The 14,405-nt window shown below is 47.2% G+C and overlaps 1 protein-coding gene across 1 annotated transcript in view; it reads left to right on the top strand.

Moving 5' to 3' along the window:
- The window catches only part of TINAG (tubulointerstitial nephritis antigen), a 100,113-nt gene that overhangs the window by 50,277 nt on the left and 35,431 nt on the right, over positions 1-14,405 (top strand). The gene's annotated exons all lie outside the window — the stretch shown is intronic.

The raw sequence follows: 14,405 nt of genomic DNA, 5'->3' as shown, positions 1-14,405 counted from the left end.
TGTAACCCCAATATATTCTTTGAATTCCCAGTCAGACAATGGCACTATATACCAGTAGCAAGAAATGAGGGTATTTGTAACCCCAATATATTCTTTGAATTCCCAGTCAGACAATGGCACTATATACCAGTAGCAAGAAATGAGGGTATTTGTAACCCCAATATATTCTTTGAATTCCCAGTCAGACAATGGCACTATATACCAGTAGCAAAAATTGTGGGTGCACGTAACCCCAATATATTCTTTGAATTACCAGTCAGAAACTGGCACTATATGGCAGTAGCAAGAAATGAGGGTATTTGTAACCCCAATATATTCTTTGAATTCCCAGTCAGACAATGGCACTATATACCAGTAGCAAAAATTGTGGGTGCACATAACCCCAATATATTCTTTGAATTCCCAGTGAGACAATGGCACTGTATAGCAGTAGCAAAAATTGTGGGTGCACGTAACCCCCATATATTCTTTGAATTCCCAGTCAGACAATGGCACTATATACCAGTAGCAAAAATTGTGGGTGCACGTAACCCCAATATATTCTTTGAATTCCCAGTCAGACAATGGCACTATATACCAGTAGCAAAAATTGTGGGTGCACGTAACCCCAATATATTCTTTGAATTACCAGTCAGAAACTGGCACTATATGGCAGTAGCAAGAAATGAGGGTATTTGTAACCCCAATATATTCTTTGAATTCCCAGTCAGACAATGGCACTATATACCAGTAGCAAGAAATGAGGGTATTTGTAACCCCAATATATTCTTTGAATTCCCAGTCAGACAATGGCACTATATACCAGTAGCAAAAATTGTGGGTGCACGTAACCCCAATATATTCTTTGAATTACCAGTCAGACAATGGCACTGTATAGCAGTAGCAAAAATTGTGGGTGCACGTAACCCCCATATATTCTTTGAATTCCCAGTGAGACAATGGCACTGTATAGCAGTAGCAAAAATTGTGGGTGCACGTAACCCCCATATATTCTTTGAATTCCCAGTGAGACAATGGCACTATATACCAGTAGCAAAAATTGTGGGTGCACGTAACCCCAATATATTCTTTGAATTCCCAGTCAGACAATGGCACTATATACCAGTAGCAAAAATTGTGGGTGCACGTAACCCCAATATATTCTTTGAATTCCCAGTCAGACAATGGCACTATATGCCAGTAGCAAAAATAGTGGGTGTATATAGCCCCAATTCTATTGCTAGGGGACTTGCAGGGTATTTCTGAGGTGAAGGTGGGGGGGCACACCGTTGGAACGGGGATTTGTGGTGTATATATGGGGTATACGGGAATACACTGTCAGTGTGTTCCATTCAGGATCCTGGGAAAGCTGGGTTGCGGCGATTGAGCCCGTCAGTGCCACGTTACACTGACAAGCTTCTCCCTGGAATTGAAGTTATATGTAAGCCCAATATATTCTTTGAATTCCCAGTGAGACAATGGCACTATATACAAGTAGCAAAAATTGTGGGTGCACGTAACCCCAATATATTCTTTGAATTCCCAGTCAGACAATGGCACTATATACCAGTAGCAAAAATAGTAGGTGTATATAGCCCCAATTCTATTGCTAGGGGACTTGCAGGGTATTTCTGAGGTGAAGGTGGGGGGGCACACCGTTGGAACGGGGATTTGGGGTGTATATATGGGGTATACGGGAATACACTGACAGTGTATTCCATTCAGGATCCTGGGAAAGCTGGGTTGCGGCGATTGAGCCCGTCAGTGCCACGTTACACTGACAAGCTTCTCCCTGGAATTGAAGTTATATGTAAGCCCAATATATTCTTTGAATTCCCAGTGAGACAATGGCACTATATAGCAGTAGCAAAAATAGTGGGTGTATATAGCCCCAATTCTATTGCTAGGGGACTTGCAGTGTATTTCTGGGGTGAAGGTGGGGGGGCACACCGTTGGAACGGGTATCGGGGGTATATATCGGGTATACGGGAATACACTGTCAGTGTATTCCATTCAGGATCCTGGGAAAGCTGGGTTGCGGCGATTGAGCCCGTCAGTGCCACGTTACACTGACAAGCTTCTCCCTGGAATTTAGCTCTTATAAGAACTGTTGGTTGTCTTCTCCTTCCTATCCTAGCCTGTCCCTGCCTACCCAGAATCTAAGCCCTAGCTAACTGGACGGAAACCTCCGTCCCCGGTGAATTGCAAGCTCAGAATGACGCGAAGCTGGGCGTCGCTGTTCTTTTAAATTAGAGGTCACATGTTTTCGGCAGCCAATGGGTTTTGCCTACTTTTTTCAACGTCACCGGTGTCGTAGTTCCTGTCCCACCTACCCTGCGCTGTTATTGGAGCAAAAAAGGCGCCAGGGAAGGTGGGAGGGGAATCGAGTAATGGCGCACTTTACCACGCGGTGTTCGATTCGATTCGAACATGCCGAACAGCTTAATATCCGATCGAACATGAGTTCGATAGAACACTGTTCACTCATCTCTAGACCCTACATGTGTAAAAATGTGTAAAAATATATGTGTAAAAATAAGACTCCCATTGACTTCAATGCTATTTTTTACACTTGCAAAAATACGCCTGTAAAAATACGCCTGTAAAATGTCATTGAAGTCAATGGGAGTGTTATTTTTACACGCATATTTTTACACGTGTAGGGTAAGTTCACACTACTGATACACTGCCTGATTCTGAACGTTAAAACACGTTCAGAATCAGCACGTATAAAGCCGTTCCCATTCATTTTAATGGGAGCCGGCATACGAGCGCTCCCCATTGAAATGAATGGGCTGCTTTTTTCACTACAAGCACTCCCATTGAAGTGAATGGGAAGTGCTCGTGTGTACGGCTCGGAATGAGCTGAGCTAGCTGTACACGCGAGCACTTACCATTCACTTCAATGGGAGTGCTTGTAGTGAAAAAAGCAGCCCATTCATTTCAATGGGGAGTGCTCGTATGCTGGCTCCCATTGAAATGAATGGGAACTGCTTTATACGCGCTGATTCTGAACGTGTTTTAACGTTCAGAATCAGGCAGCGTATCAGTAGTGTGAATGCACCTGTATTTTGCAAAAATACACACGCGTTTACTCCATGTGAAGGCTTCCTCTGTAGACTTTCTGCATTTTTGAAAATACAACTTTACTGCTGCTGATTTTTTTCTGCAATGTGTGGATGGGAGTAGCCAGAAACTAGTACTATAAAACGCTGCATATTTGCAAAGTGGGGCTCCAGTATTTATTCAGGCACTCCTCCTTCTTCTTCCTGTTCCCACGAATGACATACATAGCGGGCCATTGGAAATACAGAGAAAGGGGCAGGCATTGGTTCCACAATCAGAAAGTCTGTCAGCCCTTACAAAATAGGCCATAAAATTGAACAAGGAGAGGAGAAGGAAGAGGAGGGAGTCAGGTCCCAGGTGCCAATCACATGTCCCGGTGTTGAAATAAGCCTGTAATCCCAGGTTCCAAACATTCAGAACCTGGGTATGATAAAAGTAACTTAAAGGGGTTTTATGGGATTGTAAGATGAATTATCTATCCTTGGGACATCTGAAATTCCCATTGATCAACTCTTTGAAGAGACTGAGGGTTTCGGATCAACTATATGGCATTGTCTCTAAATGCCAATCACCATACATTGCATAGGGATCGTGCTTGATATTGCAGAATAGGTCACTAGTAGAGATGAGCGAACACTAAAATGTTCGAGGTTCGAAATTCGATTCGAACAGCCGCTCAATGTTCGTGTGTTCGAATGGGTTTCGAACCCCATTATAGTCTATGGGGAACAGATACTCGTTAAGGGGGAAACCCAAATCCGTGTCTGGAGGGTCACCAAGTCCACTATGACACCCCAGGAAATGATGCCAACACCTCTGGAATGACACTGGGACAGCAGGGGAAGCATGTCTGGGGGCATCTAACACACCAAAGACCCTCTATTACCCCAACATCACAGCCTAACAACTACACACTTTACACACTCAATACCACATCTCTGACAGTAGGAAAACACCTTGAAACATGTGTATTTGGCACTTGCAGTGAGGAGAGCTTGTCACCAGCAGTGAATTTGGCCCTTGTAGTAAGTTGAGGTTGGCACCAACATTTGTTTTGAAAATCAGGGTGGATTGAGCCTCTAACCAGCAGAGTTTGGGCAAATTCATGGTGGAGGGAGCCTCTAAACACCCCAGTTTGGGCAAATTCATGGTGGAGGGAGCCTCTAAAAACCCCAGTTTGGACCAATTCATGGTGGAGGGAGCCTCTAACCAGCCCAGTGTGGGCAAATTCATGGTGGAGGGAGCCTCTAAAAAACCCAGTTTGGACCAATTCATGGTGGAGGGAGCCTCTAACCAGCCCAGTTTGGGCAAATTCATGGTGGAGGGAGCCTCTAACCAGCCCAGTTTGGGCAAATTCATGGTGGAGGGAGCCTCTAAAAAACCCAGTTTGGACCAATTCATGGTGGAGGGAGCCTCTAACCAGCCCAGTTTGGGCAAATTCATGGTGGAGGGAGCCTCTAACCAGCCCAGTTTGGACCAATTAATGGTGGAGGGAGCCTCTAACCAGCCCAGTTTGGACCAATTAATGGTGGAGGGAGCCTCTAACCAGCCCAGTTTGGACCAATTAATGGTGGAGGGAGCCCCTAACCAGCCCAGTTTGGACCAATTAATGGTGGAGGGAGCCTCTAACCACCCCAGTTTGGACCAATTCATGGTGGAGGGAGCCTCTAAACAGCCAAGTTTGGACCAATTCATGGTGGAGGGAGCCTCTAAAAACCCCAGTTTGGACCAATTCATGGTGGAGGGAGCCTCTAACCAGCCCAGTTTGGGCAAATTCATGGTGGAGGGAGCCTCTAAACAGCCCAGTTTGGGCAAATTCATGGTGGAGGGAGCCTCTAACCAGCCCAGTTTGGACCAATTAATGGTGGAGGGAGCCGCTAAACAGCCCAGTTTGGGCAAATTCATGGTGGAGGGAGCCTCTAAACAGCCCAGTTTGGACCAATTCATGGTGGAGGGAGCCTCTAAAAAACCCAGTTTGGACCAATTCATGGTGGAGGGAGCCTCTAAACAGCCCAGTTTGGGCAAATTCATGGTGGAGGGAGCCTCTAACCAGCCCAGTTTGGACCAATTAATGGTGGAGGGAGCCTCTAAACAGCCAAGTTTTGGGAAATTCATGGTGGAGGGAGCCTCTAAAAAACCCAGTTTGGGCAAATTCATGGTGGAGGGAGCCTCTAAAAAACCCAGTTTGGACCAATTCATGGTGGAGGGAGCCTCTAACCAGCCCAGTTTGGACCAATTAATGGTGGAGGGAGCCTCTAAACAGCCAAGTTTGGACCAATTCATGGTGGAGGGAGCCTCTAAAAACCTCAGTTTGGACCAATTCATGGTGGAGGGAGCCTCTAACCAGCCCAGTTTGGGCAAATTCATGGTGGAGGGAGCCTCTAAACAGCCCAGTTTGGGCAAATTCATGGTGGAGGGAGCCTCTAACCAGCCCAGTTTGGACCAATTAATGGTGGAGGGAGCCGCTAAACAGCCCAGTTTGGACCAATTCATGGTGGAGGGAGCCTCTAAAAACCCCAGTTTGGACCAATTCATGGTGGAGGGAGCCTCTAAAAAACCCAGTTTGGACCAATTCATGGTGGAGGGAGCCTCTAACCAGCCCAGTTTGGACCAATTAATGGTGGAGGGAGCCTCTAAACAGCCAAGTTTGGACCAATTCATGGTGGAGGGAGCCTCTAAAAACCCCAGTTTGGACCAATTCATGGTGGAGGGAGCCTCTAACCAGCCCAGTTTGGACCAATTAATGGTGGAGGGAGCCTCTAACCAGCCCAGTCTGGACCAATTAATGGTGGAGGGAGCCTCTAACCAGCCCAGTTTGGACCAATTAATGGTGGAGGGAGCCTCTAACCACCCCAGTTTGGACCAATTCATGGTGGAGGGAGCCTCTAAACAGCCCAGTTTGGGCAAATTCATGGTGGAGGGAGCCTCTAAAAACCCAGTTTGGACCAATTCATGGTGGAGGGAGCCTCTAACCAGCCCAGTTTGGGCAAATTCATGGTGGAGGGAGCCTCTAAACAGCCCAGTTTGGGCAAATTCATGGTGGAGGGAGCCTCTAACCAGCCCAGTTTGGACCAATTAATGGTGGAGGGAGCCGCTAAACAGCCCAGTTTGGGCAAATTCATGGTGGAGGGAGCCTCTAAACAGCCCAGTTTGGACCAATTCATGGTGGAGGGAGCCTCTAAAAAACCCAGTTTGGACCAATTCATGGTGGAGGGAGCCTCTAAACAGCCCAGTTTGGGCAAATTCATGGTGGAGGGAGCCTCTAACCAGCCCAGTTTGGACCAATTAATGGTGGAGGGAGCCTCTAAACAGCCAAGTTTTGGGAAATTCATGGTGGAGGGAGCCTCTAACCAGCCCAGTTTGGACCAATTAATGGTGGAGGGAGCCTCTAAACAGGCCAGTTTGGACCAATTCATGGTGGAGGGAGCCTCTAAACAGCCCAGTTTGGGCAAATTCATGGTGGAGGGAGCCTCTAAACAGCCCAGTTTGGACCAATTCATGGTGGAGGGAGCCTCTAAACAGCCCAGTTTGGGCAAATTCAGGGTGGAGGGAGCCTCTAAAAAACCCAGTTTGGACCAATTCATGGTGGAGGGAGCCTCTAACCAGCCCAGTTTGGACCAATTAATGGTGGAGGGAGCCTCTAAACAGCCAAGTTTGGACCAATTCATGGTGGAGGGAGCCTCTAAAAACCCCAGTTTGGACCAATTCATGGTGGAGGGAGCCTCTAACCAGCCCAGTTTGGGCAAATTCATGGTGGAGGGAGCCTCTAAACAGCCCAGTTTGGGCAAATTCATGGTGGAGGGAGCCTCTAACCAGCCCAGTTTGGACCAATTAATGGTGGAGGGAGCCTCTAAAAAACCCAGTTTGGACCAATTCATGGTGGAGGGAGCCTCTAACCAGCCCAGTTTGGGCAAATTCATGGTGGAGGGAGCCTCTAACCAGCAGAGTTGTGGGAAAGCAGGGTGGAGGGAGCCTCTAACCAGCAGAGTTGGTGGAAATCAGGGTGGAGGGAGCCTCTAACCAGCAGAGTTGGGGGAAATCATGTTGGAGGGAGCCTAGTATTAGCAGAATTGTGCAACGCTTATGGTGGATGAGTATGAGGATGCGGAGGAATTGGAGAGGTTGAGTACAGACATGGAGTTTCATGTTGGGGTGCTTTACACAAGTGGGCACAAAAATGAAGGCTCTATCCAGTGGTGGTTCATTTTTATCAAAGTGAGCCGGTCGGTACTCTCAGCTGACAGACGGGTGCGCTTGTCAGTGATGATGCCACCGGCTGCACTGAACACCCTCTCAGATAGGACGCTGGCGGCAGGACAGGACAGCACCTCCAAGGCATATAGGGCAAGTTCAAGCCACAGGTCCAACTTCGACACCCAATACGTGTAGGGCGCAGAGGGGTCGGAGAGGACAGGGCTGTGGTCGGAAAGGTATTCCCGCAACATGCGCCTATACTTCTCACGCCTGGTGACACTAGGACCCTCCGTGGCGGCACTTTGGCGAGGGGGTGCCATCAAGGTGTCCCAGACCTTAGACAGTGTGCCCCTCGTTTGTGTGGACCGGTGAGAACTTGGTTGCCTACTGGAGGAACTGCCCTCCCTGCCGCCAACGTCACATGCTGGAAACATCTCCATCATATTCTGCACCAATTGCCTGTGGCAAGCATTGATGCGATTGGCCCTCCCCTCTACCGGAATAAAAGACGAGATGTTGTTTTTATACCGGGGGTCAAGGATAGCAAAGATCCAGTACTGGTTGTCCTCCATGATTTTGACAATACGCTTGTCGGTTGTAAAGCACCCCAACATGAACTCAGCCATGTCTGCCACAGTGTTAGTTGGCATGACTCCTCTGGCCCCACCGGAAAGTTCAATCTCCATTTCCTCCTCATCCTCCATGTCTACCCATCCGCGCTGCAACAATGGGACGATTCGAAGTTGCCCGGAAGCCTCCTGTATCACCATCACATCATCGGACAACTCTTCTTCCTCCTCCTCCTCCTCCTCCATTAAATGCAGTGAAGCGGACAGATGTGTGGACCTACTCTCCAGCTGTGACGGATCGGATGCTATTCCTAACTCCTCTGTGTGATCTGAGTTATCCCTGATGTCAATCAGGGATTCTCTCAGAACACACAAGAGCGGGATTGTAAGGCTCACCATCGCATCCTCAGAGCTCACCCTCCTTGTGGACTCCTCAAAGACCCGTAGGATGTCACAAAGGTCTCTCATCCATGGCCACTCATGGATGTGAAACTGAGGCAGCTGACTTTGTGGCACCCTAGGGTTTTGTAGCTGGTATTCCATCAAAGGTCTCTGCTGCTCAACCACTCTATTCAACATCTGAAACGTTGAGTTCCAGCGTGTGGGGACGTCGCACAAAAGCCGGTGTTGTGGCACATGCAGGCGTTGCTGGAGAGATTTTAAGCTAGCAGCGGCTACTGTCGACTTGCGAAAGTGGGCGCACATGCGCCGCACTTTCACCAGTAGCTCTGGAACATTGGGGTAGCTCTTTAGGAAACGTTGCACCACTAGGTTGAAGACGTGGGCCAGGCATGGAACATGTTGGAGTCCGGCAAGCTCCAGAGCTGCTACCAGGTTCCGGCCGTTATCACAAACGACCATGCCTGGGCCCAGGTGCAGCGGCTCAAACCATATTGCCGTCTCATCGAGGAGGGCATCCCTCACCTCGGAGGCAGTGTGCTGTCTGTCCCCCAAGCTGATCAGCTTCAGCACAGCCTGCTGACGTCTACCAACGCCAGTGCTGCAACGTCTCCAACTCGTAGCTGGGGTCAATCTAACAGCGGAGGAGGAGGCGGTGGCGGAGGAGGAGGCGGTAGAGGAGGAGGAGGAGGGGGGTGTTCTTCTCGTGTCCCTGCCAGTAATGTTAGGCGGGGAGACGAGGTACACCGGGCCAGTTTGGGAAGCAGTCCCAGCCTCAACTACATTCACCCAGTGTGCCGTCAGTGAAATGTAGCGTCCCTGTCCGCATGCACTTGTCCACGCGTCGGTGGTCAAGTGGACCTTTGTGCAAAGCGCGGAACTAAGGGCCCGCCTGATGTTGAGTGACACGTGCTGGTGCAAGGCTGGGACGGCACACCGGGAGAAGTAGTGACGGCTAGGGACGGCATAGCGAGGTGCCGCAGTTGCCATCAGGTCCAGGAAGGCGGGAGTTTCAACAAGCCGGAACGCCAACATCTCCTGGGCCAGCAGTTTAGCGATGTTGGCGTTCAAGGCTTGCGCGTGTGGGTGGTTAGCAGTGTATTTCTGCCGCCGCTCCAATGTCTGAGAGATGGTGGGTTGTTGTAAAGAAACGCCTGATGGTGCCTTTGATGGTGCAGGAGAAGGAGATAAGACAGGACCAGGGGAGGATGAGGTAGAAGTCAACAAAGTGGCGGAGGCAGATGAAGTGGTGTCCTGGCTCGTCCTCTGGAGTGCATCGCCAGCACAGTCAGCAGTGGCAGTGGCAGAGGCAGAGGCAGTGGCAGAGGCAGTGGCAGTGGCGTGAACGGCAGGCGGCCTTTGTCCTGCCGTTGCTGCCTGCCACTGATTCCAGTGCTTGGATTCCAAATGACGGCGCATTGAAGTGGTGGACAGGTTGCTCTTCTCAGAGCCCCTAATCAATTTCGAGAGGCAAATTGTGCAGACAACACTATATCTGTCCTCGGCGCATTCCTTGAAAAAACTCCACACCTTCGAGAAACGTGCCCTCGAGGTGGGAGTTTTTCGGGGCTGGGTACGAACTGGAACATCTTGGGAGATTCCGGGTGTGGCCTGGCTTCGCCTAAGCTGCTGACCTCTGCCTCTGCCTCTAGCTACCCTTTTTGGTGCTGCACCTGCCTCAACATCCACACTACTTTCCCCGCTTGACATCCCCCCTGTCCAGGTCGGGTCAGTGTCCTCATCATCCACCACTTCCTCTTCCAACTCCTGTCTCATCTCCTCCTCCCGCACAATGCGCCGGTCAACTGGATGCCCTGACGGCAACTGCGTCACATCATCGTCGATGAGGGTGGGTTGCTGGTCATCCACCACCAAATCTAACGGAGATGGAGGAGACTCTAGTGTTTGAGCATCTGGACACAGATGCTCCTCTGTTAGGTTCGTGGAATCGTGACGTGGAGAGGCAGGTTGAGGGACAATGAAAGGAGCGGAGAACAGCTCTGGGGAGCAGGGACAGTTTGGGTTATTGTTCTGTAAAGCTTCGGAATTTTGGGAGGAAGGAAGACAAGACTGTTGGGTAATAGGAGGAGAGGAGGCAGAGTCTGACTGGCTGCTGGACAATGTGCTGTAAGCGTTCTCTGACAGCCATTGCAAGACCTGTTCCTGGTTCTCGGGCCTACTAAGGTTTGTACCCTGCAGTTTAGTTAATGTGGCAAGCAACCCTGGCACTGTGGAGTGGCGCAATGCTTGCTGCCCCACAGGAGTAGGCACGGGACGCCCTGTGGCTTCACTGCTACCTTGCTCCCCAGAACCATTCCCCCGACCTCGCCCACGGCCTCGTCCACGTCCCTTTCCGGGAGCCTTGCGCATTTTGAATTCCTAGTTAGAAATTGGCACTGTATACCAGTAGTAAAAATTGTGGGTGCACGTAACCCCAATATATTCTTTGAATTACCAGTCAGAAACTGGCACTATATGGCAGTAGCAAGAAATGAGGGTATTTGTATTCCCAATATATTCTTTGAATTCCCAGTCAGACACTGGCACTATATGGCAGTAGCAAGAAATGAGGGTATTTGTATTCCCAATATATTCTTTGAATTCCCAGTCAGACAATGGCACTGTATACCAGTAGTAAAAATTGTGGGTGCACGTAACCCCAATATATTCTTTGAATTCCCAGTCAGACACTGGCACTATATGGCAGTAGCAAGAAATGAGGGTATTTGTATTCCCAATATATTCTTTGAATTCCCAGTCAGACAATGGCACTGTATACCAGTAGTAAAAATTGTGGGTGCACGTAACCCCAATATATTCTTTGAATTCCCAGTCAGACACTGGCACTATATGGCAGAAGCAAGAAATGAGGGTATTTGTATTCCCAATATATTCTTTGAATTCCCAGTCAGACAATGGCACTGTATACCAGTAGTAAAAATTGTGGGTGCATGTAACCACAATATATTCTTTGAATTACCAGTCAGAAACTGGCACTATATGGCAGTAGCAAGAAATGAGGGTATTTGTATTCCCAATATATTCTTTGAATTCCCAGTCAGACAATGGCACTGTATACCAGTAGTAAAAATTGTGGGTGCACGTAACCCCAATATATTCTTTGAATTCCCAGTCAGACACTGGCACTATATGGCAGTAGCAAGAAATGAGGGTATTTGTATTCCCAATATATTCTTTGAATTCCCAGTCAGACAATGGCACTGTATACCAGTAGTAAAAATTGTGGGTGCACGTAACCCCAATATATTCTTTGAATTCCCAGTCAGACACTGGCACTATATGGCAGAAGCAAGAAATGAGGGTATTTGTATTCCCAATATATTCTTTGAATTCCCAGTCAGACAATGGCACTGTATACCAGTAGTAAAAATTGTGGGTGCACGTAACCACAATATATTCTTTGAATTACCAGTCAGAAACTGGCACTATATGGCAGTAGCAAGAAATGAGGGTATTTGTATTCCCAATATATTCTTTGAATTCCCAGTCAGACAATGGCACTGTATACCAGTAGTAAAAATTGTGGGTGCACGTAACCACAATATATTCTTTGAATTCCCAGTCAGACACTGGCACTATATGGCAGTAGCAAGAAATGAGGGTATTTGTATTCCCAATATATTCTTTGAATTCCCAGTCAGACAATGGCACTGTATACCAGTAGTAAAAATTGTGGGTGCACGTAACCCCAATATATTCTTTGAATTACCAGTCAGAAACTGGCACTATATGGCAGTAGCAAGAAATGAGGGTATTTATAACCCCAATATATTCTTTGAATTCCCAGTCAGACAATGGCACTGTATACCAGTAGTAAAAATTGTGGGTGCATGTAACCCCAATATATTCTTTGAATTCCCAGTCAGACACTGGCACTATATGGCAGTAGCAAGAAATGAGGGTATTTGTATTCCCAATATATTCTTTGAATTCCCAGTCAGACAATGGCACTGTATACCAGTAGTAAAAATTGTGGGTGCACGTAACCCCAATATATTCTTTGAATTACCAGTCAGAAACTGGCACTATATGGCAGTAGCAAGAAATGAGGGTATTTGTATTCCCAATATATTCTTTGAATTCCCAGTCAGACAATGGCACTGTATACCAGTAGTAAAAATTGTGGGTGCACGTAACCCCAATATATTCTTTGAATTCCCAGTCAGACACTGGCACTATATGGCAGTAGCAAGAAATGAGGGTATTTGTATTCCCAATATATTCTTTGAATTCCCAGTCAGACAATGGCACTGTATACCAGTAGTAAAAATTGTGGGTGCACGTAACCCCAATATATTCTTTGAATTCCCAGTCAGACACTGGCACTATATGGCAGTAGCAAGAAATGAGGGTATTTGTATTCCCAATATATTCTTTGAATTCCCAGTCAGACAATGGCACTGTATACCAGTAGTAAAAATTGTGGGTGCACGTAACACCAATATATTCTTTGAATTACCAGTCAGACACTGGCACTATATGGCAGTAGCAAGAAATGAGGGTATTTGTATTCCCAATATATTCTTTGAATTCCCAGTCAGACAATGGCACTGTATACCAGTAGTAAAAATTGTGGGTGCACGTAACCCCAATATATTCTTTGAATTCCCAGTCAGACACTGGCACTATATGGCAGTAGCAAGAAATGAGGGTATTTGTATTCCCAATATATTCTTTGAATTCCCAGTCAGACAATGGCACTGTATACCAGTAGTAAAAATTGTGGGTGCACGTAACCCCAATATATTCTTTGAATTCCCAGTCAGACACTGGCACTATATGGCAGTAGCAAGAAATGAGGGTATTTGTATTCCCAATATATTCTTTGAATTCCCAGTCAGACAATGGCACTGTATACCAGTAGTAAAAATTGTGGGTGCACGTAACCCCAATATATTCTTTGAATTCCCAGTCAGACACTGGCACTATATGGCAGTAGCAAGAAATGAGGGTATTTGTATTCCCAATATATTCTTTGAATTCCCAGTCAGACAATGGCACTGTATACCAGTAGTAAAAATTGTGGGTGCATGTAACCCCAATATATTCTTTGAATTCCCAGTCAGACACTGGCACTATATGGCAGTAGCAAGAAATGAGGGTATTTGTATTCCCAATATATTCTTTGAATTCCCAGTCAGACAATGGCACTGTATACCAGTAGTAAAAATTGTGGGTGCACGTAACCCCAATATATTCTTTGAATTCCCAGTCAGACACTGGCACTATATGGCAGTAGCAAGAAATGAGGGTATTTGTATTCCCAATATATTCTTTGAATTCCCAGTCAGACAATGGCACTGTATACCAGTAGTAAAAATTGTGGGTGCACGTAACCCCAATATATTCTTTGAATTACCAGTCAGAAACTGGCACTTTATGGCAGTAGCAAGAAATGAGGGTATTTGTATTCCCAATATATTCTTTGAATTCCCAGTCAGACAATGGCACTGTATACCAGTAGTAAAAATTGTGGGTGCACGTAACCCCAATATATTCTTTGAATTCCCAGTCAGACACTGGCACTATATGGCAGTAGCAAGAAATGAGGGTATTTGTATTCCCAATATATTCTTTGAATTCCCAGTCAGACAATGGCACTGTATACCAGTAGTAAAAATTGTGGGTGCACGTAACCCCAATATATTCTTTGAATTCCCAGTCAGACACTGGCACTATATGGCAGTAGCAAGAAATGAGGGTATTTGTATTCCCAATATATTCTTTGAATTCCCAGTCAGACAATGGCACTGTATACCAGTAGTAAAAATTGTGGGTGTATATAGCCCCAATTCTATTGCTAGGGGACTTGCAGGGTATTTCTGGGGTGAAGGTGGGGGGGCACACCGTTGGAACGGGTATCGGGGTATATGGGAATACACTGACAGTGTATTCCATTCAGGATCCTGGGAAAGCTGGGTTGCGGCGATTGAGCCCGTCAGTGCCACGTTACACTGACAAGCTTCTCCCTGGAATTTAGCTCTTACAAGAGCTGTTGTGGTTGTCTTCTCCTTCCTATCCTAGCCTGTCCCTGCCTACCCAGAATCTAAGCCCTAGCTAGCTGGACGGAAACCTCCGTCCTCGGTGAATTGCAAGCTCAGAATGACGCGAACCTGGGCGGCGCTGTTCTTTTAAATTAGAGGTCACATGTTTTCGGCAGCCAATGGGTTTTGCCTA

The sequence above is a fragment of the Leptodactylus fuscus genome, chromosome 3 (genome assembly GCF_031893055.1).
Source record: "Leptodactylus fuscus isolate aLepFus1 chromosome 3, aLepFus1.hap2, whole genome shotgun sequence".
Taxonomy (NCBI): domain Eukaryota; kingdom Metazoa; phylum Chordata; class Amphibia; order Anura; family Leptodactylidae; genus Leptodactylus; species Leptodactylus fuscus.
The sequence above is the reverse complement of the archived record's forward strand: the minus strand, read 5'-3'. Positions and strand labels throughout refer to the sequence as shown.